This window comes from Calonectris borealis, chromosome 21 (assembly GCF_964195595.1).
Source record: "Calonectris borealis chromosome 21, bCalBor7.hap1.2, whole genome shotgun sequence".
NCBI lineage: Eukaryota > Metazoa > Chordata > Aves > Procellariiformes > Procellariidae > Calonectris > Calonectris borealis.
The window spans coordinates 12,030,470-12,036,731 of record NC_134332.1 but is presented as its reverse complement, the minus strand read 5'-3'; the positions used below and the strand labels follow the sequence as shown (position 1 = coordinate 12,036,731).

At 37.0% G+C, this 6,262-nt stretch overlaps 1 protein-coding gene across 10 annotated transcripts in view; it reads left to right on the top strand.

Annotated features, from left to right (window-relative positions):
* The window catches only part of MAPKAP1 (MAPK associated protein 1), a 108,603-nt gene that overhangs the window by 31,830 nt on the left and 70,511 nt on the right, over positions 1-6,262 (top strand). The window contains exon 1 of one of the 10 annotated variants that reach the window (XM_075170907.1): positions 5,361-5,528. The exons of the other annotated variants lie outside the window; for them this stretch is intronic. The gene's annotated coding sequence lies outside the window, so the exon portion shown is untranslated. Of the gene's footprint in view, positions 1-5,360; positions 5,529-6,262 lie in introns of those variants that run through there. 10 annotated transcript variants of the gene reach the window in all.

Here is a 6,262-nt window from a genome sequence, read left to right as displayed (position 1 = left end):
ATCGGATTCCAGCATATTAATGTGAGAATGCTTTCACCTGATTATTACTGCAAACCATTGCCACTCTCTGACTGCAAAGATATAATTAAATTGCTAAATAGAAAGTGCATATAATATCTCTGCATGCATTTAGGATGCATGAGCTGAAAGATCACATCCTAGTAAGTGACAGTTTCTATTTGTAGGAAAACTTTACTTTTTTTTCCTCTCTCTTATTTACTTGGGAGTACTAGAGTATGAAATTAGAAAAGTTAGTAATGTTGTTTGCACTCCATACAACTTAGGTGAAATACAAGTTTAATTTAACTGATTTGCTGCATGTGAGTACATAATTAGCTTCACTCTACTCCATACTTTCTTGGGGGCAAGGAAAGGGAAGAAGAGATACTTCGGAGTTTTGAAAGGAGAATATGAAAAAGCAGATGTTAATACCTTAAAGATGCTGTTGATTGATCTTCGAGAGGTTACTGGTCGATTTGTTTAAAATTAAACTGCACTTAAAACCTGTTGAGATCATATAGCGCTTAAATTGGACGCAAGTTTATTACATGTGCTATGTCTGTTGACATGTCTTTACTTATGAATTTGATACTTGCAAAAATCTGTCTTGATGTTGTACGTTCCTCACAAAGTGCTCAGTTTTGTTAATCCGCTGATGGACAAAAGGCAGTGCTGTAACAAAAACAAATGTATTGTTTAATTATTCTTTGTAGAATACTTTACTAATAAAAAGGTAATCAGCTTAGAGTTTCCAACTCTTTGCTCTGTACCCTTTCACATAACACCAGGTGAAAAGTGATGCTTTGCGCCTGTGCCTGCTCTCTGCGATCACCCCGCGTCTCCTCTCTTGCCTGACCTCTTACGATTCCTCGCACGGCCTTCCTGTATTAATGTCTCATCCCTTCAATTCTTATATGAACCATTTTCAAAAAGGTTATGTTTAAGCTTGATTATAAGTGCCTTTTATAAAATACTTCTCTCGTCAAAGGTCCTTTTTACCTCAGCCATTTGTAAACTGGCACGCTCCTCTCTAAGGAGTGTGTGAGCATTGAAGAAAGTTGGAAGTTTATGAAATGTGTGAATAAAATAGTGTGGTGTGCTATATTTAGTAAGGATGCATGTCAGACATTAAATTCTTCCCATAGCACGGAAAAAAAAATCTCATGCTTGATGTATTGAAAGCAGTGTTGTAAGACGCTAAAATTATTGTGTAATTCTAACAAGGCTGCATCACTTCAAATTTGTCTCTCTGTGGATGGCATCATGACAACTCTCCTGCTTCCATTCAGTTTTAATGTAGGCACCAACAAAAGACATAATTTAAAATACCTTTTACATCCTTAAAACGTCATTTGTCAGTAACCTTTTCTCTAAGCCCTGAACACGTTATGGAGAGGTTAAGCCTGAACTGGGTGTTGGTTGCCTTACCTGGTAGTTTGATTAAGAAGTAACAAGCAGCAGGTGCACTTTAAGTGTAAGGTACAGGCCTTTGTTTTTGTGGGAGAAATCGTAATTCTGCTTGAATATTTTAATTTCAACAAATGCCATGAAGTGAAGAGTGATTGTGAGTACAAGTGGGAGCTCATTAAATGGTTCTGACCTTGCCTGGAGACAACAGAGGACCTGAGAGTTTACGGGAGTTCTTCCAAAACATCCAAACCCTTTTTCTTTCTATGAAATTTTTTTTTTTTAATGAAAAGGAAGGATTCTTTCTATGAAATTTTTTTTTTTTTAATGAAAAGGAAGGAAAACAGCCGGTACAATGAAACATACAGGAAACTTTTAATGAATGGCCAGTTTGATGCATTTAAATAAAAAGCATTTTTTAGGCAATGGTCATTTAAAGCAGGCTTAATTAGAATTAAAGAATTTAGAAGTAGTTTTTGTAATGCACTTGTTAATCTTTTGGCTGAATCATATTGCATTTTATTCTGTCTAATTGATTTTTAGAAATTTACTAATGTCATTATCTTTCCCTTAATTACAGATCAAACTGAATGAAAAAAGTTAAGGTTCTTAACAGCCAAAGAAATATGGATATATTTTATTAGCAAATGTTTTTAATCTCTGCTATTTGCAGGGGGATTGGATGTATACATTTAACAGAAATGTTTATTGTGAGAAAAATTTCTGTGGGAGATAAATATTTTTTTTTTATTTCTCAGAGGATAGTCTTTTAGACTATGCCTTTACTCTGACCTTTGTACTTGAAAAATAATTTTAAAACATTGACACTAATTACGGAGTAGGGAGTCTTTTATGGGTCTGTTCAGGCACCATAGTATCGCTGACCAAAGAATTCTGGTTTTGTAGTTAAAGGTTAAATTTAAATGGAGCGGTAATTGTTTTATTGTTGTTTCCATTATAAATTTAGATTTTATTAAATTATTATTTATTTATTTAAAATTTTATCAAATATTCCCCACTCAGAATTTACAAAGGGAATATAATGGTCTGGTTTTTTCCATATAAGATTCCTTTATTTGCCTATCTGAAACAAATAGGAAAATAATTCTCATTAGCTTCTTAATACTAGTAAAGCTTTCATTTAAGATAAGTAAAACTGATTTACTATCAAAAAAAGTTTCTCAGCTCTCTATGGCGATTGAATTTATTATACCTTAGGCTGATATGGGCCTAAGTCCTGGGGAAAAAAATGTCGAAAACTTTATGTCAGAAAGTGCTGTGAAGCCCTCTTGCCGTATCTTGCATTTCAGAGTGGTGTGGGGTTTTTTGGGGGCGGGTTGGTAGTGTGATCTGCAGAAGAACAGGTTTTAACCCTGCATCAATTAAACTTGCTTGAACTAGCCCATCAGAGCATTTTCACGTGCAATATTTTAAGGGCAAAAGCTTCCTAAAGTTAAACTTTTTAATAGTCTTTTTAAAGGTACCACCTAAATGACACGTGGCTATTGAAGTTGTGTAGGAGAGATCCTTTTTTTTAAACTGGTACTTTGTGGTGGATGAAAAAGTAATGGACCAGCACGTACGCAGTTTCAGGGATAGAGGTGTAATATAAGAGTTAAAATGTCTTAATATCTTAGTCCTGGACTTCTTTCCCCAATATTGCGGTCATCTGGAATGCTGCTATAGATTCACTACCACATACAGAAAACATTTATTTCTTTTTTTAAATAATTGGTTTAAATGGCTTTTGGCTCAAAATGACCTCAAGCAAGAACCCCGCCCTTCCATGATGTCAGCTGTGGTCATAGCTTGTTGTACACTACAGACCCTTTTTTAAAGGAGCACTTTCAAAGAGAAATGTAGCGTTAGTGCTGAATGAAAGTAGTTATGAGTAGGAAATAAAGATCTTTTCTGTATCCAGAAAACAGTATAAATAAAATTTATGGAGATAGGGTATAATTGTCAGAGAGATTTTAGCCATACTGGAATTATTAGGCCAGTCTTCTGAAAAGTGTCATGAGAATATTAATTCTGCAGAAAGCTGGGAGTCCAATTTTTTTCTCAACTCAAAGTCTGTGAGTCATTTGTATTTTTTCAGAATGTGTATTATATGCTGTCTAAAATATATTTATAAAAGTAATTTTGTGAGAACAATAATAGGGAAAACAGTACTTAATTAGAAAAATAACGTAGAATATCAGTGCGCATTTATATGTAATGTAAATACTATTTTCCAAAAGAAGCGGTATAAAATTTTCACAGCCAGTCAATTCTTTTTGCAGTCATACTGCTAGTAAAAACAAAGAGACAAGTCAGCCACAGAAAGTCTGTTAGGTTGCTATCAGTACAATTAATTAGAACTTCAAATTTCTTGGAAGAATAAATCCAAGGTCTGAGCTTGTGTTGCAGGTTTGAGGAATTTTTTTTTTTTTAATTGCTGGGAAAGGATAGAATGAAGTCTCAGGTCTTGCGATTCTTTATTCTATACGCTAAGATCATTTTTCTCACCTGCCTTGCTCATGGTTACCCTCTGGGTGCTGGGAAGGCAGCGCGTCCTCCGCCGTGCGCCCAGGAGCAGCTCCCCTCGCTGCGGGGCTCGCTGGACCTGCCAGACCCGAACCGCTGCTGCTGTCCTCTGGCGAGGGGCGGCTGCGAGAGGAACTCGGGAGTGGGTTCGGCAGCGCTAAATGCAGTTTGGCAGTCGACCCCGGTATTGCAGGGTTGCCCTGTTTCTTAAGCACTGAAGAGAAATCATCAGACTGAAGGAGACGGCCGAGACATCCCTCACTGAAGAGGCTTTAGTATTTTTCTTAGAATTGGATTCCGTTCTTTTTGCAAGAAGAGCAAGTAGTTTTATTTAACAGAGCATTAGGGCATTTATTCTTTTGCTAATAATTTTTGCAGTACAAAACTTTGACCATATTGCTGGAAGCACAATTGTTTAAATTTAGTTTGATTAAATGAATACACCTCATTGACAAGTAATATAACCAAGTCAAATTCTACATCATTTTTCTTGGTGTAATCCAGCCCTAAGATTATTCATCATAGATCATTTTCCCAAGGCTGTGCTTTTTAATCCCGTGACTTTTTGCTCATGATAACAAACTTGGAGGGAGTAACATGCAGGTCAACACCATGCGTCGGGAGCAGCTCTGCAGTTCTTGCAGTGGTTCGCAGTCGGGGTGCTCCGGGCAGACCTGGGCACCGCAGCCAGCGCCGCCCCTCGCGGCGTGGGCACGAGTGACGTCCCCGTCCAAGCAGGGTGTGACTTGTTCTTTGAGCCTTGCCACATAATGCAAATATCTTCCTGAGTATAAGGAAACTTCGGTTTAAGGGGCAAGTTCAGTGACTGATGCTGAGAAAGAAATCACCTGATAGAGGAGATAAAATCCCATCTTCATGAGCAGCCTGACTGCTACATCATTTTCTGTCTCTCTGATGGCTTTTAAATTGAGGGGGAAAAAGCTGTTGTGATAGTGTCACTAAACACTGCAGAACATATTTCCATATAAAAACCTTCCTAGATAGGAAATTCCAGTTAATAATAATTTGGAGAAAAACCTGTAGTAAGACTTGAACATATTAACTATTAAGAGTTTAATTTGAGCTCTGGGGGAAATGATCTATCTAGATAGGCACAGTAAAAATGATGAGATTTCAGGCAGGTTTTACAGATGATTTTCTCTTTCTTTTTAAGAATAATTGAGTCGTTTTAATGATAAGCCTTGCTTGGCTTCTTGAATGGACTGCATGTAATTAGTTGTAGCTTCAACTTTGAAATGTTTTGACAGAAAATTATCATTTAGCTTGTAGATTTTTTCTAGCATCTGCCTTTAATATTTGTTCATTTTCTGCAACATACAACTTTGCTACTTCAGGTCAAATTCCAGATACAGCTCTGTTTTCTTTGTTATCTCGATGGTTTCCTTCAGGATGAGGGAGAATAATTACACAGAACATCTTTTCCAAGCAGCTGGAGTCAAATTCCAGCTGACTGCAGCACCTGCGAAGACGGTACCTCTGCCTCGGGGCTGCGCGGTGCCGTGCCAGCCAGGGCTGCGCCGTGACGATGCGCTCCGGAGTGCACAGACTCGTCCTCGTAACGCTACTGCCCTTCTGTGAGCTTCAGATGGCAATAATGCCAGTGAATGCAAAGTGTCTGGTTTAGACTAATTAGAGGGATGATTTGTGAAACGCTGGCTATTTATTTAATTAATCACCAGCACAAAGCTATAAAACCCATATTTTAAAAATCCCTGTTAGTTTGCCATGTGGTTAATAGATTGTGGCACATTAAAAAGTGACATGGTGATGTATTAAAAATGTTCCACCTAAGGTTGGCTAATGTCCTCGAGGAACTTAAGCTGTCTGCTTTATGCAACAGAAGCATAGGATTAGAGGCTGATCTGTTTAAGGATTGAATATTTTTGAAAACATTTATCTTTTGTATAGCATCTGTTCATTAAAATATATCATGGCATATTTCTTAACATACAAATAATGTTTATGGTGTAGTTTTAATTATAAGTTTTTGGTACATTTTGTTATTACAAAGAATAACTCTATTCCTCAGTATTAAATTGTAATGTTTATTACTAAGTAAAATATAAATAATTCTTCTAAAGTAGGCCATTCCTTCTCTTCACTACATGGAAACTAAGGATAGTTTCGTATAATTAATGCATTTTTGTTGCAGCTGTAGCAATTGTATTTTGATAAATCTGAATATGTGGTTTCATTCTTCAGCAGAACTATTGGAACTGAATAGATAAGGCTTTAATATCCCTGGTTAGCTCAGTGCCGTCGCAGTCGGTGTGAAATCCAGCCCTCGGAGAAAGGCAGCTCCAGGCCC